Below are 25202 nucleotides of genomic sequence, written 5' to 3'. Positions count from 1 at the left end.
GACTGAAGGTGGACAAGTCCCCAGGACCGGATGGAATGCATCCCAGGGTTCTGAAAGAAATGGCAGAGGTGATAGTGGATGCCTTAGTAATTATCTATCAAAATTCACTGGACTTCGGGGAAGTGCTGGAGGATTGAAAAACAGCTAATGTTACGCCACTGTTTAAAAAAGGTAGCAGACAAAAGGCAGGGAATTATAGGCCAGTTAGTTTAACGTCTGTAGTTGGAAAAATGCTAGAATCCGTCATCAAAGAAGAAATAGTGAGGCACCTAGAAAAGAATGGTTTGATCGAGCAGACGCAGCGCAGATTTGCTAAGGGAAAGTTGTGTTTGATGAACTTATTGGATTTCTATGAGGATGTAACTAGTGCGGTAGACAGAGGGGAACCAGTGGATGTGGTGTTTTTGGATTTCCAAAAGGCATTTGATAAGGTGCCTCATAAAAGGTTGCTACAGAAGGTTAGGGTACACGGAGTTGGGGGTAAGGTGTTAGCGTGGATAGAGGATTGGCTGTCTAATAGGAAGCAGAGAGTTGGCATCAATGGATGCTATTCTGGTTGGCGGTTGGTGACTCGTGGAGTGCCACAGGGATTGGTGCTAGGGCCTCAACTGTTTACCATTTATATAGATGACCTGGTGGAGGGGGCTGAGTGTAGGGTGACAAAATTTGTTGATGACACAAAGATGAGAGGAAAAGCAAATAGCGTGGACAGGGTGGAAAGTCTGCAGAGAGATCTGGATAGGCTGAGCGAGTGGACGAGGACCTGGCAGATGGAGTATAATATTAGCAAGTGTGAGGTTATTCGCTTTGGCAGAAATAATAGTAGGAGGGATTATTATTTAAAAGGCGAAAAGCTACAGCATGCTACGGTGCAGAGGGACCTGGGGGTCCTTGTGCACGAGTCGCAAAAACCCAGTCTGCAGGTGCAGCAGGTTATCACGAAGGTGAATGGAATGTTGGCCTTTATAGCGAGGGGGTTAGAATATAAAAGTAGGGAGGTTTTGCTGCAACTGTACAGGGTACTGGTGAGGCCGCAGCTGGAGTACTGTGTGCAGTTTTGGTCGCCACACTTGCGGAAGGATATATTGGCCTTGGAGGGAGTGCAGAGGACGTTCACTAGGCTGATACCAGAGATGAGGGGGTTGGCCTATGAAGAGAGACTAAATAGACTGGGTTTGTACTCGTTGGAGTTTAGAAGGATGAGGGGGGATCTTATAGAGATGTATAAGATAATGAAAGGGATGGATAGGGTAGAGGGAGAGAGATTCCGCTTAGAAAGGATAGCAGGACTAGAAGACACAGCCTCAAGATAAGGGGGGGGGGGTGCAGTTTAGATCAGAGTTGAGGAGGAACTTCTTCACTCAAAGGGTGGTGAATCTCTGGAATTCTCTGCCCGTTGAAGTGGTGGAGGCTACCTCGCTAAAAATATTTAAGTCACGGGTAGATAGGTTTCTGATAGACAGGGGAATTAAGGGTTATGGGGAGAAAGCGGGAAAGTGGAACTGATCCACTTCAGATCAGCTATGATCTTATTGAATGGCAGGGCAGGCTCGAAGGGCTAGATGGCCCACTCCTGCTCTTATGTTCTTATGTTCTTATGTATTCTGTCTACTTCAGGATACTAATGGAAAAGGATGAGTGTTGTCCAAAGGGTAGGGTGCTAAATTGGGGGAAGGCTAGCTATCGCCAGATTAGGCAGGAATTGTTAGCCATTGATTGGAGAGGATGTTTGAGGGTAAGTCCACGTCTGGTATTTGGGAGTCTTTTAAGGGGCATCTGATATGACTGCAGGACAGACATGTGCCTGTAAAGACGAAGGATAGGAAAGGTAGGATTAGAGAGCTATGGATAATTAGGGATATTGAGGACTTGATCAGAAAGAAAAGAGAGGCGTATGTTAGGTCCAGGCAACTGAGAACGGAGAGGGCTTTGGAGGAATACAGGGGGAATAGAAGGGAACTCAAACAGGGAGTTAGAAGGGAGAAAAGGGGTCACTAAATTGTCTTGGCAGACAAGATTAAGGATAATCCAAAGGCATTTTATTCCAGGATGAAAGGGACTTTATAGTCACACTGGCTTATTTCGTTTCCAGGATGAAAGAGACCTTCTGGTCATGCTGGCTTGCGTACCAGACATAAGGGCACCATGATCCCTTATTTAGGAGGGAGGTATGTGACCTATGTGCCTCCAGCACCTACAGACATGGCCGTTGGGGACATACCCAGAGATCGGTGTGGTAGGACCTGATTGGACTCTTATCGATCAGGGGGATCAAGTCCTGATCAATTGATTGGCAATTGTAAAAAGGGGAGTGAAACCAAATGGGGTATAAAGGGTGCTGCACAACCAAGAATCTCTCCCTTTCTCTCTGACCTCACGAATAAGCTACAACAGTGGTGACCATCGCCAGCAATAACCAGCTTGAGGAGAGCCACCACACCCGAGAAGGAAGGAAGGAAGACCAGAGCCAGAGTGCCAGACCAGACCAAAGGACCAGACTACGCAGACAACCACCGAGACCAGCACACAGATAAAGGCCAATATTTGCTTGGGTACTTGCCAGTCATGCAAAGTTAAGTCAAGGTCTTGTATTGGACTTGAATTCTCTTCTATTCTGTAAGATAAATTACTGTTGGTCGGGTGGGTGATTATTGATTGTGTGGGTTTAAATAAATATTGGTTGTACTAATAAAACATCTACTCGTAGTTATTTGTCCACCATATAAGGATTAAAACAGACTGCGCGGCAGGTAACAACACACTGTGAGCAGCGCACACACTGTGAGCAGCGCACACACTGTGAGCAGCGCACACACTTAGAATTGAGATGAGGGGAAATTTCTTCATTCAAAGATTTGTGAACCCTTTGTCATGTCAGATGATAAGTGTTACCTTGCCCAATTCCTAAGGGGAAACTTGAACAAGCTATCACAACAATGTGCAATTTATATTTTATTACAGGGAGTTTGTGTTCCAAAGTCAGAAGCAAAAATTGCGAAACCACAATTGGAGATTCTAAATATTAAAGTAAAACATTTATTAACAAAATGAAAAGAAAATTTAAACACATAAAATTACACTTACACAATCAATATACACATTCCCTAAAAGAGTTCTGCTTAGTTAAACTCAGAGCTAAATACCTCTTTTCAGAAAACAACCCCTCCAAATTTTAATCCATAAAACTCCCAGTAAGATTATTGTAAGACTGTTGATAGAGGAGAAGTATTTTATAGTGTTTCTGTCTCTCACTCAATAATGGAAATCCAGGACTTGTATCACAACCTTAGCTTTGCTCACCCATGCTTGCTTTCATACCTAACGGCTTTGCTGTTTTTAACCTTGCAGTATAACGGTCTTCATTTTAAGTTAATTCATCACAACCACACACACAAGCCTGTTTCCAAGTATACCTATCATAGTGATATTGGGAAAATATATTTTTTGTACCTTGGAATTTTCTACCTTAAAGAGCTGTAAATGATCATTTGGTTAATATATTCAAGTGAGTGGTCAGCACATTTATGGATGCTGAGGGATTGGAGGGATATGAGATAGTGTGGAAAGGTAAAGCTGAGATAAAGTAGCCATGACTGTATTGAATGATGGAGCAGGCTTACTTAGACCATAAGATATAGGAGCAGAAGTTGGCCATTTGGCCCATCAAGTCTGCTCTGCCATTCAATAAGATCTTGCTTGATCCGATATGATAGTCCTTAACTTCGCTTCTTTGCTTATCACCACAACTCTTGATTCTCTTACTGATGAAAAATCTGTCTATCTCAGCCTTGAACATACTTAACAACCAGTGCAGCCCTCTGTGGTGAAAAATTCCACAGAATCACTACTCTTGAGGGACCAAATGGTCTAACCTTGCTTCATTTTCTTATTGTCTTATGTCCTACTGCAAAGGCCATCCTGGCTTGGTTATATATCGCTATTCCTTCATTGTCACTGGCTCAAAACATTGGCACTCCCTTTCTAAACGCACTGTGGCGTACCTACACCTCGTATTGCTTTGCCTCAAGAAGACAGCTGACCACCCTTTTCAAAGGGCATTTAGGCATGGGCACTAAAGGCTGATCTGGGCAGTGATGTGCCATAACTCATCAGAATTTTCAAAAACTAAGCGCATCATCTATACTGACAGCTCAATGTAGCACTGAAGGAATGCTACAATGTTGAAGGTGCCTTCTTTCAGGTAAGATGTTAAACCCAGGGTCTGACTGCCCTTGCATGTGGATATAAAGGGTGCTTCCATGGCATTATTTCAAAGAAGATCTTGGGCATTCTCCTTAGTGCCCAAACCAACATTTAACTTGCATCCATTTTCATTAAAAAGAGATTCTCTGGCCACTGGTCCCTTTGTGAGGCCTTGCTGTGTATAAATTGGCTGCCATGTTTCCTGCACAACAACAGTGACAGTGTTTCACAAAAGTATTTCATTGGTTGTGACTTGCTTTGGGATGTTCTGAGGTCATGGAAAGCATTATATGATTATTTCCCCTACCCTTCATTTGGGATAAATGAGTTTGAATAGCCCTTAGGGCTATTGTTATATATTATTTCCCCTACCCTTCATTTGGGATAAGTGAGTTTGAATAGCCCTTAGGGCCAGTATTATATATTAAGGGCATGATCTTACCATTCATGCCACGCTCCTGCTGCAATGAAGACAATTTTGGCGACAGGCCAAATCTCCGTTCACTGCAGTGGGATGGGAAAATCCCGTTGGTATGAATGGTTGGAAAATCCCGCTCTAGATCTTCGTTTGAAATGCTACTTTGCTATTTGTTTCACATCTTGGCAGTGAATTCATAATACTTAAATCTATAATACAGAAGTAAAATTACGTTGTGGTTCAAGTCAGAAACTCTAAGGTTTTTTATGGAGCCTGCCTAGATTATAGGTTTTGAACCTTGAATTTGGTAGGATGAGCATGAAATGTTTCACCTCAGGTATGATTCAAATGACTCATTAAGGAGCTTTTATCAAACAAAGTTTATTTAAGAATATATAACATGTATAAAACATAACATGTATAGTAAGCATATTAGCAATAACTTATCAATTACAAACAAAACAACCACAATAATGTATTACCCTTAACATAAATATCTAAGATGTTCCAATCAAACAAAAACTTCTTTTGGACAAAACCCCTCCACAGGTTTAACACAGTAAAGACTAATGCTCTCGTGATACTGGAACTGTGTCCTTTGGATGAATGCTGCAGTTCCCCTGGTACATTCAAATCAGTTTGAAGTCAAAACAGCTTTCCAGATCACCAGGGAAAGACTCTGGTCAAGCCACCAACAGCAGGTTTTCTACTGCAGGAAGGCAGGGAGCCTTGCCTTCAGCTAGCCAGCAGAACTTCCAAAAACCAGAGAGAGAGAGAGAGACTTCTCTCCAGCATGATACCCCTTCAAAACTAAAACCTGCAGTTCAGAACTGGAAATGAAAGCTCCCGTCATCTGACCTGCAAACACTCTTCCTCCTGACAATGCAGAGCCATAAAACAACCCAGATAAAAATAAACAACCCCCATTTATACCAAGCAATAAAAGGACTCCTACAGATAGCCCAGCAACAATGACATTAGCTGAGGCACTGAACTGCAGGGCAAAATGATATAAAGAAAATCTTTTAAAGATACACTAATGTCACGGTTACAACTGAAAGAGTCATCGAATAAAGAAATATATCATTCATACTTAAAACTATAAATTTCAAAATGTGAAATGGTTTCTATCATCTGTCAAAGGCATACTTTTGTTGGAACTACTTTCCCAAGACATGCAGCACAAAAACACACAGGAAACTAATTATATTATGTTTCAGTCTTTTTGTGCAAGAAAAATTGCCCCTATTATTGTTGTGCTCAGTGCTTCATGAATCACCTCACCAGATTAAACTGTAATTTACTCTAGAATATTCAATAGTAAACCAAAGGCAAGTGAACTTGTCAGATGGGATATTACTTTTTTTTTTGCAGTTTGTTAATTTCAGGCATTGTTTTGAGCCATAAGCGCTTTCTCCCTCTGTGGTGATTGTCCTCTGCCCCTTTAAGTGCAGCACAGCAGAGTAAGGGTCAATCAGGACACCTTCATTTCAAACCTACAATCAGAAGAGAATATATGTGTTTTCAAACAGGGCAAATGTTAAATGTGATGTATTATGCAGCGTCCTGCACAAAAGTTTGGCCAGAACTTTATGGCTGTTCATGCAGGCCGGATATTCTGGTTGTGCCAACAGTGCACCCTACCGTAGGTTTCCTGGCAGCGTGGGGTGGAATCAATGGGAAATCCCATTAAAGGTCCCACCATGGAGAGGCCAGAGAATCCCGCTCCTGTCACCAAGACATGTAAGTTGTGATCCTGACCAATTCATCCATCATAGGTCTAATTTATATTCAAACCAGGGTCCAGCAAGGATGTGTCATCGCACCAAATCTCTGCTCAATCTTCTTTGCTACAATGCTCCATTTCACCCTCAGCAAGTTCCCAGCTGGAGTGGAGATAAATTACAGAACAGGTGGCAATCTGTTTAGCCTGCATCGCCTGCAGGCCAGTCCAAGTCATCAAATCCTCTGTCACTGAAACACAGTATGCAGACGATATTTGTGCCTGCACACACTCAGAGGCCAACCTCCAAACCATTGTTAACACCCTCACCACGGTATGTAAGAGTAAGGGCCTCACAGTAAACATCTGGAAGACACAGGTCCTCCATCAACCTTCTCCCACTATACAGCACTGCTCACCGCAACCTCTTCCCCCACACCTTTTAAATAAATTTAATACTGAATTGGATTAGAAAAATGAGCCAAATTAGTGCCAGAGAGAGAAAAACTGTGTGAAATGCATGAAAACAAAATGGCCAACAAACACAATAGTTTAATTCAGCGAGAGATAACATGTAACGCCCAATGGATGGGTTGCACTCAGAAATTGAAATTCTAAAGGCCAATATTGAAAGATACAATGAATCCTTGACAGAAAAGGAAAGAAAGCTAATTCAGAAAGTTCAGGCAGAGACAGAAGATTTGCAGACTGATGATGTGTTACAGGTATTTAAGAAGTTTAAACATATGCAGAGATTTTTTTAAAGACATTAATGAAGTGTGAAGGGATAGCTACATCCATTTATGGGCCGGCAAGAATGGTTTAGTTGTGTTTAATAGTTGAGAGTAGAGTGAGGACAACACTAAAAACCCAACCAATTTTTTTAAGAAAGGCAGCATCCAGCTCCAGCCAAAGTCAAATCACTGGAGTCACCAATATGAATTTCAGAACCTGAGGCAGGAAACAGGTGAGCCTGTCGACAATTTCTTAATGAGACTGAGAAATTGTGCCAACAAATGTAAGTGCAAAGAAACAGATGAAAAGCTGATAGATCAGGGCAAATGGGACTCTGCACACTCTGAAGTACAAAAAATTCTGATTGGACAAGACAAGCTTACAATATCTCAGGCTGTAGACACAACCAGGACACATAAACAACAAGTCTATCCATACAGATGCTGACTATCCATACAGACTATCCATACAATTAGCCTTCAGTTAGTCAAGGAAAAAGCACCAGGGTTGGTGCAGTAAAACAAACAAACAAAAGAAAGACATGAGTTCACAGACGGAAGGACATTTCTCACAAATGCATCAAACTGCATAACTTGTGGAAAACTTGATCACTGGGTAGGGATGTGCAGAATAACAAAAGGAAAGTGGTAAAGAAATTAACACAGGCAGAGCAACAGAATGAGAGTAACTGATACCAAGTATCCTGGAGAATGAGTTTGATAACATAATAGACATAGGAAACACACAACCGCATGAAACAGTTGGATGCAAGAGAGGAAAGAAATTCACATAACCAGACCAAGAAGAGAGGGAAGAAATAAGTCCACAACTATAAACCCAAAGCTTGATACTGGAGCACAGAATAATATCATCCTTCTCAGACTATATCAAAAGATCTTTTCTGAAAATTTGAGAGAAAATGATCACCCAAGAAAAGATGCACAAAAACTGAGCAACATCATGCTGAAGGCATACAGTAGGACTGGGATTCGACAGCGATGAATGACCAAAATCAGAGGTACACACAAAGGGAAAATACATTACCTGCATGTCACTGAAACAAATTATTTTACTATCTTGGGGTTAAGCAGTTGCAAGTAACTGCAGGTGATCTCAGCAAACCTTGAGATGGAGGAAGAGTCATTGAAGATTAAAGGTAGGATATTGAAGATCACCCTCTGATCAGAAGCAAGGCAATCATTGTCAGAAATCAGAGACAAATCAGGGCAAATTCCATCACAGCGAGAGATAACATGTAATGCCCAATGGATGGGTTGCACTCAGAAATTGAAATTCTAAAGGCCAATACTGAAAGATACAATGAATCTTTGACAGAAAAGGAAAGAAAGCTAATTCAGAAAGTTCAGGCAGAAACAGAAGATTTGCAGAAACGTACAGCACTCCAAGAAGAAAAGTAGAAGAACTTGAATCAGGAAAGAATTACAGTTCTGAACTCAGACAGCAAATTAGTGAATTGCAGATGCAGTTTAACACTATATCGTAGGAACATAGGAACAACAGGAACAGATTCAGATCATCCCACCTACTCCACCATTCAATATGGTCATGGCTGATTGGACACATCAATGCCTTTTACCCACGCTATCCACACAATCATTTATGTTATTGTTAACCAGAAGTCGATCACTCGCTACCTGGAACATACTCAATGACTCAGTTTCTACAGCCATTTGGGGTAGAGAATTCCAAAGATTCACAACCCTCTGTGTAAAGAAATTTCTCCTCATCTCTGTCCTAAGTGGCTTCCCCTTATTTTTAAATTGTGCCCCTGGTTTTAGACTTCCTAACATAGGGAAGCAGCTTACTTCTATCTTGTCTATTCCTTTAAGTTTTATGTAGGTTTCATTGAGATTACCTCTCATTCTTCAAAATTCTGGAGAATATCTCTCCTTGTAAGAGGTCCTGGCATCCCCAGAACAAGTCTGGTGAACCTCTGCAGTGCTCCCTCCGTGGCAATCATATCCTTTCTAAGGTCAGGGGACCACTGCACACAGTACTCCAGGTGTGGTCTAGCCAAGCTTCCATACAATTGAAGCAAAACTTCACTACTCCTGTACTCAAATTCCCATGTGATAAAGACTGATCTTCCATTCTATTGCTTAATTAGTTTGTCTAATAGCTTGTTACACCTGCAGATTAGCCTTCTGTGACTTATGTGCAAGGACACCCAGGTCCGTTTGTACATATAGATGTTCTAATTTCTTACCATTTAGGAAATACTCTGCACATCTGTTCCTTCTACCAAAGTGGATTCCCTCACACTTTTCGAAATTATATTTCATCTGCCATATTCTTGCCCATTCACTAAGTCTCTTCAAATCTTCCTGTAGACGCTTTATATCTTCCTCACGAAACCTAGCATTCCAACCTGGCTTTGTATCATCCACAAACTTGGGAATATTATATTTGGTCCCCACGTCCAAATCAATGATATATATTGTGAACAGCTGGGGGTCAAGCACTGATCCTTGCCGTACCTCACTAGTCATAGACTGCCAGTGTGAGAATGGCCCATTTTTTTCCTACTCTCTGTTTTTTGCCTGTTAGTCAATCCTTAATTCAAGCTAGTACATTGCCTCCTATTCCAGATGCTTTCATTTTGCTAATCAACCTCCTTTGGGAGACTTTACCACAGTTGGAGAATGATTTACTTGAGACAAATAACAAACTGCAAAAAATGTTGCACAATTTAAGAGAGGGAATATGAAATGCAAAAAGTTAAGTAGGGCTGGTGCAACGAGAAGCTGAAAAATGTTTTTATAATGATATAAAGGCATCAATCACTCTTTAGGGATTGGGTAAACACATTGCGGATTCATTTATTTAGACTAGGCACACAGGAATATATACACATGAATATTAAACATCAGCAGTCAAACTGTGAGTGCTGTGTTCTGCTCACAGGCCAAAGTGAAACTGAGGCTGGATGACATGACAAAATCCCCTCCTGCTATTCCTTAACGACATATTGTGTCAAAAAGCTGATGGAAAACCGGGACACAGAGTGGTTGGAAGAGAAACATAAAACTGCAGAAACATAACAAAGAACTTGAGGAGGATTACTACCTGGTCAAAGGCCAACTGCAACATGCTACTTTAGCTCAGAACATGGGGCACAACATTTTACCATCTAAACACTACCATGAATGCGTTTGAGAAAAGAAATACGATAAAAGATTCTTAAGACGTTCAATTTAATTATAAAAGTTGGCTGTTTATTTTGTTTACACAACAGCAAAATAGTTAATGATTGAACAACTATATGGATAAAAAGAAGCATTATAATTTTTAAAGAAAAGGATGAATGGGATTTTACGGCCTCGCTCATCCCGAAACCATAAAATCCCACCTGACGTCAATGGACTTTTTCATTGTCCGCCCCTCGCCCGCTCCAGTTCTGTGAGGGGAGGGCAGGGCAGTAAAATTCCGGCCGATGTTATAATATTATAATGTAAGGTATAAGTGCTATGTTCATGTGAATTCAGAGTGCTGCATCATTCACCAGTGCACTGCAATTTGTGTCTAGAGCTAAAGGCTTATCAAACTCCAGCGCACGTTGGGATCGATGAAACAGATTTGAAGAAAGCGCCAGCATTCTGTGTCAAAAAGTGTGATTTATTTTGAACCTCTGCGAACCACCAGGCATAATAACAGAATGTTATAATTGGTTGGTGAAGGTAATGTTTAATACCTGTAGATGGCAGTGTGTTCCATACATGGTTCATCTTGATTTCAGTAACCTCATCCTTGTAACCATTTCCCAGCTGCTCAGACCATGCCAACAATATTGCCAACAAGAGTGTTTGCATGAGAAGTGATGAACTGGCTTCAGTAAGTGAAAGTCCTAGCTGCATGGGTCTGCTTTGTTAAAAGCCAAGTTGTATTTCTTCACAAGTTGGTTTATATAACTGTGTACCTCTTGAAAAGTTTTACTCAGTTTTATTTTCGCTGAACTGTGACACTTGATCTGGACAATTATTTAACTACTGAGTTCCTGAAGCCTCCTAATTCATGCCCTTGTTAGAAAAGAAGGAGAGTTAAGGCTTAGGGTGGAACTTTACGGTCCCTTGCCAACAGGTCTGAAGGTGGGATAGGTGACTATCTGCAGGGTTGCATACCCTATGCCCACTGATGGCACCCAGCCTGCATCCCCCTAGATCATAACGCCCTTATAACTCTCCCCGCTGGCATCTCAAAACTGGACACCATGCCCAAAGGTCACCATGCATCCAAAGAGTGCCAGGCCTGAGCGATCAGATCATTAAGATGGCAGTCTGCCGTGGTACAGCAGTCTCAAGGTTCATCAACACCTCCTACGTGGCGGTGATAGGGGCCTTGCGAACCAGGAGGAAGATTCTTTTCCTGGAGAACAGTAGGAGGAGGAGACCTGCCAGGCAAACACAGGGGGCATGGCTGGAAGTCAGCTGCTGCAGCGTGGTTAGCAGGAATTGGGAGCAGCGCAAGAGGCACACCAATGACCTTCTGCATTCTGAAAAGGTCAGTGTGAAGCATAGACAAGCTGTCAGCCATGAATATTTTACAGCGACAGCGCACACCTAAGCAGGAGGGCCTCAAAACAGGCTGTGACTATGTACACATGAAGAGATTATTGCCCATTGCCAACCCTCCTTCCAGGGAAGGGACCCAACAATGTAAAATGGTAACCTAAACCCTTGGCTGGGGCAGTTCCAGGATTATCACCACTGATTATGGATCAAGATGAGCAATTGGAAGTAGTTGACTTCCATCCTCACACTGCAGTTATATAGATCAGCTATCTGATGAATCATACAGGGGTGGTGGGACGAGGGGATGTCCATTCACAACATGAATACGAGCTCCTTGAGTGAAAGAGGAGTCCCTTCAAAGAGGGTCACATTCAACAGACCAGCTGAATGGATGCAGGATCGGCAAACTGACATGATGTGATTGTGTGGTGCTATCTGTAACATTGACCGCCTGTTATATTAATGGAATAGATACATGTACACCAAACCAGATGTTCTCCCACATCTGGTCAGTGCAGAGGAGTCGTGAAAGGACTGAGTCTGGAAGGGATGATATAGATGGTACATTCATGCAATGGGAACCCATCTTCTCAAGCTGCCCCCTTTGCCCCTTTCACTGAGACATACGATAAGCCTCATGCCTCTGTCATTGTGGCCGTCCTGGCATAACTGCAAATGGTGCAGGCTGCCATGGTGCCATCAAATGCACCTTTATGGCAAGGAAGGGCACCACAGAAATCTCAGCTGCTGGAATATCTACTTGAGTAGGTGCCTCCATATCTGCTCCAGTTACACGTCACTTACGGTGACAAAGAAGTGACATTAGCATTACAGAGGAGTGCACCTGGGAGAAAGTATAAAGCTTTTGATCAAGGTATGGACCAGAAGGTGAGTAAAAAGAGTGGTATTTGAAAAATTACATTTGTCATGTCATTGGACATGAGGAATAGTAGCATCGTCACCAGGTCCTGCTTGTGTGTGAGGTTTGAGAGTGACAAATGGCAATCTGATCTCACAGAAAACTTGCTACTTCATGAGTGCTAAATACAATGAGAAATGGATCTGTCCTTCAACACTGGACAGCAGCTGTTCGGTATAAACTGACTGTCGTATTTAAATGTTTCCATTTCAGGATCTGTTGTGCTCAGGAACGCATTCCTTGGTTAGCGTGTCACCTCATGAGTTCAAACTTTGTTTTGTTTTACTAAGCCTTTTGCTGGTCCATATTGAAGACCTCATCTCCCAACAAGACTCTTCCGCACGGACTTCCTCCAGGCTTACCCCGCTCTGGATGGCCATGTATGCAGAGCACAGTAGATCACAACAATGCAGGAAGCAATCAACAGGAGAATGCCCATCCTATTGGTCAAAGCACCAATGCCTTGTGGTGGCCATTGTGCTAAGATAGGGATGCAATGCCTCTTTACAAATGGTCCTAGTCAACTTAGGAAGATTGGCCTTATCACCTGCACAGTAGAGTCAGTTAAAATCACCTACCTTCAGTTCCTAGCTCATCCACAGTGAGTAAGTTACACTGACAAATTAAATGTCTACCTGCTAAGTTTCCACATATCAAAGCTTAGTATTAATTTCTACTTATCTACAGAATTCTATTCCACTTTTCACTTCATAAGAATCTACATTTTTAAATCTCTCCATCACATATTTGAAGATTTCACTTAGCTGATCCATCACCCTATTTACTAATTTTTATGCCTAGTTTATTAAGATAGCTTCTTTTTATTTCACTAGAGGTTGCATTTTCAATTCTACCTCTTCTTGACTTTTCATTGCCTTTTACATTATTACATTGCATCTTTGAATTTCCATTAATCTTTGCTCTTTTAACACGGGGGCAGCAATGTTATACTCACTATTTCTTATCTTGTACATCACTCATTTGATCCATAGTCATAGAGCTTTACAGCATGGAGAGAGATCCTTTGGTCGATCAAGCAGCTATCTATTCCAATCCTATTTTCCAACATTTGATCCATAGCTTTGTATGCTATGATGTTTCAAGAAATCAAGAAAGTATCACCATTGAGGCTTTATTTCTTTTTCTAATGTTTAACTACATATAATCCCTACAGTGCAGGAGGAGGCCATTTGGCCCATCCGGCCTGCACTGACTACAATCCCACCCTGGCCCTATCCCCATGACCCCAGGTATTTACCCAGCTAAGCTCCCTGATACTAAGGGGCAATTTAGCATGGCCAATCCACTTAACCTGCACATATTTGGATTGTGGGAAGAAACTGGAGTATCTGCAGGAAACCCACCCAGAAATGGGGAGAATGCACAAACTCCACACAGACAGTCACCCGAGGCTGGAATTGAACCCATATCCCTGCTGCTGTGAGGCAGCAGTGCTAGCCACTATGCTACTGTGCCACCCATCTCAAAACAATGCAACCAGATCGCTGTTTCCAATGTGGACCTTTGTCATCTGAGAGGCAATATTCAGGACATCTGATCACAATTACAAAGTAGACCGACTATACTTCTGACCATGAGATCACCCAGTACTACCACTCTACTGTGAACAATTATCTAATAATGATTAAAATATTTTGAGTTAAAGATCATATTGAAAAGGAAAAGTGTGAGGATCTAATAAGATTTCTAGATTTCAGCAAGGCTAACTTCATTGGAAAGACAGAGACTGTCCACAGTTAACTGAGCAAAACTGTTCATGGCAGACAGTCAGTGGAAGGTGACAAAGAATATCATCAAAATGGAACCAGTTTATACTCTGGACGGGTAAGAGCTTGATTTTTCCAAAATAAACTGCCTAGGACAATCAAAAAAAAGGACAGACAAAGCAAAACTAAAATGAAAAAAAGTACAGAATTGCAAAAAAGTCACAGATCCTAGATCCTGAGGGAAATAGGAAGAGCAGTGAAGAATGACCAGATACTTAGAGCTGTAAAAAGGAATGTGAAATAAACTTGCAAGGGATATCAAAATCCCTCCGACAAAGAATCATCCAGACTCGAAATGTTGGTTCTATTCTCTGTCCACAGGTGCTGTCAGATCTTCTGAGATTTTTCGGCATTTTCTGCTTGTGTTTCAGATTCCAACATCCGCAGTTCTCTCTCCACAGGTGCTGTAAGTAGTCTCACAACACCAGGCTAAAGTCCAACTTTGGTAGCACGAGCTTTCAGAGCATTGCCCTTTCATCAGGCAATGATCCAAAAGCTCATACTACCAAATAAGCCTGTTGGACTTTAGCGTGGTGTTGTGAGACTACTTACTGTGCCTACCCCAGTCCAAAGACAGCAACTCCGCATTATTCACAGATACTAACAGACACTTTGAGATTTTGCTGCATTTTCTACTTTTGTTTCAGATTCCGACATCCACAGTATTTTGCTTTTATCAAAATCAACATATTTTTTTAAAATCAAATTAAGAACAAACAGGTGGTCAGGCATATATGGTCTCATGAAAACTGATAACTGTGACATTGTCAATGAACGTAAGGAAATGGAGGGCATGCTGACACCCAATTACTTTTCATCAGTATTTACAGCAGAGGAAGAAATCAGCACACCTGAACCATGAATAAATCAGCAATCCTGAATCGCCAAGAGAACTAATATTGAATCAAAGGCAGGGATCACCAAAATTAGTGCCAGAAAAATAGCGTTCAAGAAGAAAATAATACCATGAAAGTGTGAGAAATCCCCCAGAATAAATGGTTTCCATTCCAGGGATCAAAAGGATGTCAGTGAGGACACTGCAGATGCCTGATATATAGAGAAGGGTGATAGTGTAGTGCTATTGTCCAGATTACTATTGTCTAGTAATCCAGAAATTTAATGTAATGCTCTGGGAGTCCGGGTTTGAATCTCACTGATGAAATAAGAATTCAATAAAAATCTGGAATTAATTAATTAATTGCTGTTGATTGTTTCAAAAAAAAACTCATCTGGTTCATTGATGTCCTTAAAGGCAGGAAATCTGCCATCCTTACCCTGTCTGGCCAACGTGTGACTCTAAGTCCACAGTAATGTGGCGGACTCTGAAATGGCCTTTGCAAGCCATTCAGTCAAGGGCAATTGGGAGTGGCCAATAAATGTTAGCTCAGCCAGTGAATCCACATCCCATGAATGAATAATTTTAAGTTATGGGCGACATGGTGGCACAGTGATTAGCACTGCTGCCCCGCAGCACCAGCAACCTGGGTTCGATTCCCAGCTTGGGTCACTGTCTGAGTAGAGTTTGCACATTTTTCTCATGTCAGCGTGGGTTTCCTCCAGGTTCTCCGGTTTCCTCCCACAGTCCAAAGATGTGCAGGTTAGGTGGATTGGCCATGCTAAATTGCCCCTTTGTGTCAGGGGAACTAGCTAGGGTAAATACATCGGGTTACGGGGATAAGGCCTGGGTGCGATGGTGGTCAGTGCAGGCTCGATAGACCGAATGGCCTCCTTCTGCACTGTAGGACTTTATGATTCTATATCAATTCAGGGATTCTTACTTTAAATGGGAAAATGCACTTGTCACTCCACTATTTAAGAAAGGAACGATAGACTACATTGTTGTTGGAATGTTGCTAGAGACTATGATGAAGGTTGGGGGAACTGAACATCTGGAAAATCTTCAATTGATCAGAGACAGCCAGATTGAATTTGAAAAAAAGTTTATCATGCCTGACAAACCTGACTGAATCCTTCTGTAGGTGTAACTAAAGTAATGGGCCAGGGAATGCCCATGGATGTTATTTATGTAGCCATCCTGAAGACATTTGATAAAGTTCCTCATAACAGACTATTAGTTAAAGTTGAACCTCATGAAACTGAAGACAAATTGCTGGCCTGCTTAGGAAATTGGCTGAATGACAACAGCAGACAGTGGCGATAATGGGCAGGTATTCTAATTAATGGAATGTGATTAGTATGTCTCGCAAGGATCTGTGTTGGGGCCTCAACAATTCACTGTGTTAAAAATTAGTTAAATGATGGGATAGAAAACCATATATCTGAATTTGCTGATGCAAAGGTTGGCAGCATTGTAAGCAGTGTAGATGGAAACATAAAATTGCAACCAGACATTGATAGATTAATTAAATACGAAAACTATGACTTTCAATTTAGGCAAATTTGAAAACACCCACTTTGGATCTAAAATGGATTTCAAAATGATGGAAGGCGATAGATAATAGAGGCCAGAAAGTCTCCCAGAAAGACAAGGGAGTCCAGGTACACAGATCATTAAGTTAACATGAACAAATACAGAAAATAATCAAAAATGCTAGTCGCATGCTTGTCTTGGAAACCTTGGAACTAGAATAAAATGGGGCAGAAGTCATGTTGCCACTATACAAAACTCTGGTGCACGAGAAAACATATATCGGTCTTGGAAGGAATGCAGTTTTTCTGGAAGGATATCTGACTCTAAGGATTAATTTAGGAGATATTACACAAACTTGGTTACATTCCCTGGAATTTAGAAGATGAAGGGGAGGATTTGTTGCAGGTTGGAGAGCTGAAACTATTCCTGCAGCCTGGGGAATTGAGCGCTGGGCCGTAGTCTGTAAACTAGAATCAGACTTTTCAGGAGTGAAGTTAGGAAACACTTTCACATCGAGAGGATGACAGAAGTTTGGAACTTCCTTCAGTCAGCGGCAATTGTTGCTCGGTCAATGATTAATTTTAAATCCGAGATTGAGAGATTTCTGTAGCCAAAGGGACACAAAGCAGAGGTGGATATATGAACTTCAGCCACAGAACAGCCATGATCTCATTGAGGGGCTAAATGGCATCTTCCTGCTCCTATGATCACCCATTCATTACGATTCTGTCAGTGCCTTTTCAATGACGACCGTGATTAATTTGTCGGTACAGTGGTATGATTGGCCTAAATGATAGTGTGTAATTCTGTAACAGATTCTAGTGCCCCATAGTGAAAGGAAAGCTTTCAGAAATAAATTGCAGCCAGACAGAAACCTGTAGATAGATGAATCCGTCAAACGACAGATAATAACATTTTAGAACTTCTTGGCTATGATTACTCTGCAACGGACAAAGGAAATACAATACAAGGTAGGCAGGAAATTATGTGGATGTTGAATATCAGTTTAAATTACCTGTCATACAGGGCTCCATCAACGTGCTGGTGGAAAGTGATTTGTTGAAACTTCTACATTTCTAATCTGTTTTCTAGTAAACCAGGAGGAACTGATAGCAATGCGCATTATACAGGAGAAGTTGCTTCCATTACCTTAATTCTGGGCTATGTGTTATTGATAAAAATAGTATTTCCGGGCCAACATCTCAAGCAGTGGTGCTGGGTAATGTTACTGGAATCTAACAATGGCCTTCTCCTGCAGCCTTCATATAAAGACCATCTTAGGGAAGCTAAGTCCTGGATCAATGACAGACAGCTGAATGTAATGGCTGTTAAAGACATATACTTCATGCAAATAGCTGTTTAGACTTTGCCCAAAGCCAAATATACCAGCATGGTAAACCCTTTGGTATTGTCAAATGGCTGAACCTCCCAACAATAGATCTGAAGCAGTTTTTTTTATTGCAGACAAGAGTTATTCCTGCTGGGCTGTGTAAAGCCACACTTAATTTCAACTTGTTTTTTACTTTGATGATAAAAATTGATTCTTTTGAAGTAGAAAAATGATTGAAATGAACCAAAGTACATGACTTTCGTGTACAATTTTTAGAATGTCCATGGAAACCTACCCCCTCTCTTATCCATTTCACCAAAAAAGTTCGCCAATGTTTATCCTTTAACATTTAGATTTTTCTTTCTGGCATTTACTTTGTTCTTCCCATACCAGCGAAGAAACACTGGCCTAAAGTGCTTCCCAGGTGAGTTCCCCATGCCTGCACCTTTTGAATATGAACATTTTGCTCCCATCGTTGATTTGCGGAGAGAGTTATAGTTGATTTCCTCAATATGCTCATGTACATTCTCATTGGTGCAGGATCAAAATAAAGGAGAACCCAATTATTTGGAAATTTCTTTGCGGCCTTTAAAATACAGCTCAGCCTCCACGCTCTTTAGCAGCAGACTGGAGGACAAAATAGAGAGGGGCACTGCTTGACTCTTTTATTTCATTCGAAACTTGGCAAGATTGGTCACTTAGACCATCAATTTAGTGCACCAATCTCACCATTGACAGGTTTTCCTATATTTTCCCGCTGATGAATCAGAAGTCAGGCAGCCAATAGCCAATGTTGGCTACAGAAATTCCCATTTTGATCTCTTGAATGCTTATATATCTATTTAAAAAAATCTTAAGATGTGTTATATTTCCTAGATTTTCCTCGAATGCTTTCAGAATAATTCACTGAAATTTCCAAGTGAATTTCTGACTTTTATAGTGGTGCCTCTACGTGAGTGAGATATTCAAATGATGACACAAACTATGTTGTACCACATTCCAGTTTTGTATTTCCGAGGAATTGCGCTGTTGTGGTTTTCTTTATTTCTAAAGACTTGAAATCCGAATTTTTGAATAAATGGCACTCTCAAAAGAGACAGGTTTTCCAGTGTCATATAATAAAACACTGCTTTCCAATAACACAATTTTCCCTATTATGGTGCATTATTAAAAATTGAAATGGGCAATAAATTCTCTTCTAGGACATAGAACATAGAACATTATAGCACAGTACAGGCCCTTCAGCCCTCAGTGTTGTGTTGAGCCATGTCCAATCCCAAGATCGAGCTATCCCCCTCCCTATAACCCTGGTGTGCTCCATGTGCCTATCCAATAACCGCGTGAAAGTTCCTAAAGTGTCCGACTCCATTATCACAGCAGGCAGACTTTTCCACACCCCAACCACTCTCTGACATCCCTCGGACATCCCTCCTATATCTCCCAATGTGAACCTTATAGTTATGCCCCCTGGTAACAACAACATCCACCCGAGGAAATAATCTCTGCACGCCCACTCTATCAATCCCTCTTATCATCTTATAAACCTCTATTAACTTGCCTCTCATCCTCCTCTGCTCCAAAGAGAAAAGCCCCAGCTCCCTCAATCTTTCCTCATAAGACCGACCCTCCAAACCAGGCAGCATCCAGAACCATATCTGAGTTCATCAAATTGTTATTTGTAACTTTTCAGTCATTTGGTTTGTCTGGTTACAAACCATTAAGAAACACAGTGGGTACGATCTTGCCAGCCATTAACGCCACACCCCTGCTGCAGCAAGATCGGAATATTTGGTGCCCAGTCAAACCTCCATTTACTATAGCAGGATGGGAAAATCCTGTCAACACAACATTTGGCCAACATTTCTTAGGATGGTGAAACTGCTAGTTGAAGGAATTGCTGTACATTTAGGGAGATCTTACTGAAGCAAACACATTGAAATCCTTCCGGTACATAATTTGCCCCAAAGGGAGCAAGCTGCACCTGGTTAGCACTGCGGCCTCACAGCACCAGGGACCCGGGTTCAATTCCGGCCTCTGTTGACTGTCTATGTGGAGTTTGCATATTCTCTCCATGTCTGTGTGACTTTCCTCTGGGTGCTCCAGTTTCCTCCCACAATCCAAAGATGTGCAAGTTAGGTTTATTGGCCATGCAAAATTACCCCTTAGAGTCAGTGCAGCTAGCAGGGTGTGGCTGTGAGGGGTTATGGGCATAGGGCCTGGATGGGACTTCTGTCAGTGCAGTCTTGATGGGCCAAATGGCCTCCTTCTGCACGATCGAGATTTTATGATTCGATGATTCTTTGCAAGAGGAAGATGATAGTTGGGATTTTAAAATTTAAAAAGGTCTGAGTAAGATGATCATTTTAATGAAACAGAAATCTGCTTTTGAAATTTGCAAAACCAAGTAATTCCATTAGATGAAGAAATTGTCTTTCATTACTCCTCTACTGCACACGTGTTGATTTTTTTTACAATAATTGATATAATTCTTCTGGAACCACTACTGTTGATAAGGTTGATGATAGGTAACTTATGAAAGCATTGGAAATCTGTTTGAAAGAACCAGTCAGGCATCAAATCATACTGTTGCCTTTTATGGGAACAATCAGAGTTCTAGGCCCAAATGACCTCAACATTTTACAGCAACTCATAATTATCATTTAAAGATCATATGTCAATCTTCTCTCCCATATTCCTAAGGTCGGTTCATTTTAAATGCTTCAAAGGTGTGTAGGTTAGGTGGATTGGCCATGCTAAGTTGCTCCTTAGGGTCAGGGGGATTAGCAGAGATAGGGCCTGGATTGGATACAGAGATAGGGCCTGGGTGGGATTGTTGTCAGTGCAGGCTCGATAGGCCAAATGGCCTCCTTCTGCATTGTAGGAATTCTATGATTCTAAAGCAATCCTTCTGAATTAACCCTCCACTATGTTACTCACCACATTCCAAATTCTCCCCCACCCTGGACTTCCAAATGCACCCGTACCTCGCCATTCACCATTATACCTCAGTGTGACCTTTGATTCAGACAGACTCATCAGCAGTAATATAACAAGAAATGTGCTATTTATGAACAAAAGTTTCAATAATCGCAAAATATGTCAGCAAATATAAGGTGCAGCCTCATTGTGAGCTGAGTGGAAGGAAGCAGCAGCTACAATATATCCATATCATACAACAAAGATTAGATTACCATGGCAACTAACCACAGAACATGGCACCACTTGAAAAATGAGGTAGGCTATCAGTTGCTATAGTAATTTATTACAACTCACGCATTATTTTGAAGTGATTATCACTGGGTTAACAAATTGACCTCTTTGCATCTAGACAGAAGCTGATGAAGTATTAACAGCAGTTATTGGAACAAATTGAATTCAAAAATTGTTAAATTAAAAGTTTGATCTAATAAAATAAATATTTACTACAAAAAATTAATCAGCCTCAGGACATTACTGCAGGAGTTCAACAGGGCAGTGTTCTAGGCTCAATTATCTTTAATTATATCATCAATGACTTACCCTCCATGATAAGGTCAGAGGTAGGGCTGTTTGCTGGTGATTGTACAGTGTTCAGTTCCATTCACACTTAATCACATAATGAAGCAGTCTGTGCTTCCATACAAAACCTGGACAACATTCAGGTTTGAAGTAACATTTGAAACAGAACAGTGCCAGGAAATGACCATTTCCAACAACAGACCAACAAATCCAATCACCTCTCCTTAACATATGATGGCATACCATTGCTGAATTCCCTACCAATAGCATCCCATGGGTCATTATTGATGAGAAACATAATTGGATAAGAAACATAAGTACCATGGCTAAATGATGCAGGTCAGAAGCTGAGCATTCTGTTGTGTATGGCTAACCTCCTGACTCCCCAGTGAGATGGAATGGTCTCCACTTGTGATGGGTGCAGTTGCAGCCGTTCACAAGAGTCTTTACAAATCATGATTAACATCTCACCAACCACCTAAAGCATCTATTCTCTTCACCACTGACCCACTGACTCCAACACGTACTCAATCCACAGTGGATTATAGCAACTCGCCAAGGTTTCTTCAACAGCACCTTCCAAATACGTGACCTCCACCTTGAAGAAAGACAAGAGCAGCAGTTGCATGGGAACTCCATCACCTCCACGTTCTTCTTCAAGTCTTATGTCGTCCCATATTGGACATAAAGGCTGGAATTTCCCAGCTATTCACACCGGCAGGATTCTCTGGTTTCACTTCAGTGAACGGAGATTCGATTAAGCGCTAAATTTTCCATCCTCGCTTGCAGCGGCAGTGGGACGTGAATAGCTGGAAAATTCCAACCCATGTACACTGCAAACTTTCTAGGGTGAAATGTTTAGGAGCAAGGTATTTCTGGATTTCTGGAACTTTCTGGATCATAGAATGATGTTAGGAAGCCTAACCCCACAACCACACAAACCAGAAGCCATTGTAAATAATTGTTTTACTTTTCCAAATATTTCATCTTCCACGTTTCTGCTCCTAAGGTACTGTACTAGAATGATGACATCGAGGAAATCCTTGGATCTGCTCTAAGGCTTTTGAACAATTGTTGTTTCCAAACAATAGATTACTGGGCTGAAGCAGTTACAGTGTATCACCATTCCTTCCATTGGGTTAGAGGCCTGGAATTCTCTAACTCATAGCATTGTGAGAAGCCCTTCGCCACATGGATTGAAGGCACTTTCACCAGGACAACTTTTGATGGGCTAGCTTTGTGAATGACACCCATATACCGAGAATTAATTTTTTTGTAAGCTATGTTCTTATGTTCAAACCACATTTCAGTTGAAGAACTGTTCAATTCAATATTAAGAATGAAAATAAACTTAAATTGCTAAAGATTTCCCATGGTTGTACTTCAAATTCACTGTCCCCATTGGTATACTCCCTATACTTCACCAATCGTTTTCAACTGTTATATCATAGTAAACTGTTCTGTTGCCAAACCAACATATAGTTCTGATTACATTTTTTTTAAACAGATGAGTATATTGTATAAATTTACATTATAGTGGACCATTTTCAGAAAAGCCTTTTAGGATTTAGGTATCTTGGTTTGCACGTGTGTGTGTGTGTGTGTGTGTGTGTGTGTGTGTGTGTGTGTGTGTGTGTGTGTGTGTGTGTGTGTGTGTGTGTGTGTGTGTGTGTGTGTGTATTTCTATGTTAAAATTACAGCAGGTTTTTTTGCCTCCCATATACAGGCGTTACTCTGATAGCAGGTACTAGGCAAAACTAGAAGGCGAAAGTTAACAGGTCTGTCATTGCCCTTCCATGATTAGTCAGAGGTCCTGCAATGGATTGTCAGTCTACCGATTTACCGAAGGTCAGCATTTAAAACCTTCATACTAGATTTCACAGTAATATACACAACACAGAGAGCAAAGACTGGATTATCCTGGCTCACAATTTTAGACTAGTTTCAGTGGATGAGTAAAGCTACCTTTCTTGACAAAATAATTCACAGAAATGGAGATCAAGATTAGGAAATCAATTTTCCTGAGTTTAATGATCCTTTGCATAACAGTTTGGACAAAAAGCTTTCAAATATTCTGGGCTGAAGCATTAATTTATTTTCTATGCTATCAAATTTCTAAGTTTTGCAAAAATGCTCGATAATTTTGGTCAACAATAAACGCAGATTATAAAACATACCCACCAATAAAAATACCAATGCCAATTGGTATATTTTAGCAAAGTTTTCATGAAGAAAATGGATTGATTCCAAGTCATAGGTGTTATCAGGAATATAATGCATATATATTAAAAAGTGAATTGCATAAAATGCATCTGAATATAATCTAGGTGGCACGGTGACACAGTGCTGCCTCACAGTGCCAGGGACCTGCATTCAATTCCCACGTCAGGTCACTGTCTCTGTGGACTTTGCATGTTCTCCCCGTATCTCTGTGGGTTTCCTCTGGATGCCCCAGTTTCCTCCCACAGTCCAAACATGTACACATTAGATAGATTGCCCATGTTAAATTGCCCCTTAGTGTCAGGCAGACTAGCAGGGGGTTACATGGGATTACGGGGATAGGCCTGGGTAGGATTGTAATCGATGCAGACTCGATGGACCGACTGGCTTCCTTTGACTCTGTCTACACTTCCCGCTGCCTTGGCAAAATAGCCAATATAATTAAGGACATAACGTGTCCTGGACATTTTCTCTTCCACCTTCTTCTGTCGGGAAAAAGATACAAAAATCTGAGGTCACATACCAACCAACTCAAGAACAACTTCTTCCCGGCTGCTGTCAGACTTTTGAATGCGCCTACCTCGCACTAAGTTGATCTTTCTCTACTCCCTAGCTATGATTGAAACACTACATTTTGCACTCTCTCGTTTCCTTCTCTATGAGCGATGTGGTTGTCTTTATAGCGTGCAAGAAACAATACTTTTCACTGTATGCTAACATATGTGACAATAATAAATCAAATCAAAAGGATTCTATGAATTTGTATTAAAAGGTCCAGGTGAAATATATATTTTGCAACGTAACCGTCCAAACTGTAATAAATAATGCAGAAGGAACATACTTTATTCGTAACCTGCCTGAGAGTTTCACGCTCTGAGGAACTTTGTCCTGAACTTAGAAAGGGCATGTAAGTTATAATTGAAATTCAATGCAAGTTTTGTGTTGTCTATGTGTATGTTGCAGGAGCCCCATTGGAAATGAATGAATGAGTATCCCACAGACACCAACACAGTTAACATTCATTCAATGTTAAACTCTTTCAAGATAAAAAATAAACTGTTATCTACAAAAAAAGGAACATAATAGCCTCACCGGTGCATAAAATCTACAATTTATTATGTTATCTCACCTGAAAGGTACTTTATTTTGCTTTCATTACAAAAACTTTACGAAAATTGAAATTGGTTTCAATGATAAAGACAAAACAATCAGGAGGTCATCACAAAGAAATGGGTTCTCTAACTTATTTTAATGGCCTTGGAGGCAATATATAAGCTTTCAGTACTTATAGTGTTGACTGCAAATATTGCTGGACTGAGAATGCTCAAAATTACTGATCCTGCAATCTATTGATTCAATCCTATTTGTGTGTTAAACATTTGTGCTTTTTGCCAAATGAGCTAGTATAAACTTCATTTCAATTGACAATTCCTGTCTAATTAATGAAACAATTGTAATTGCTGTGGAGC

Source organism: Carcharhinus amblyrhynchos, chromosome 6 (genome assembly GCF_965287045.1).
Source record: "Carcharhinus amblyrhynchos chromosome 6, sCarAmb.v2.hapA, whole genome shotgun sequence".
NCBI lineage: Eukaryota > Metazoa > Chordata > Chondrichthyes > Carcharhiniformes > Carcharhinidae > Carcharhinus > Carcharhinus amblyrhynchos.
This window is presented reverse-complemented; position numbering follows the sequence as displayed.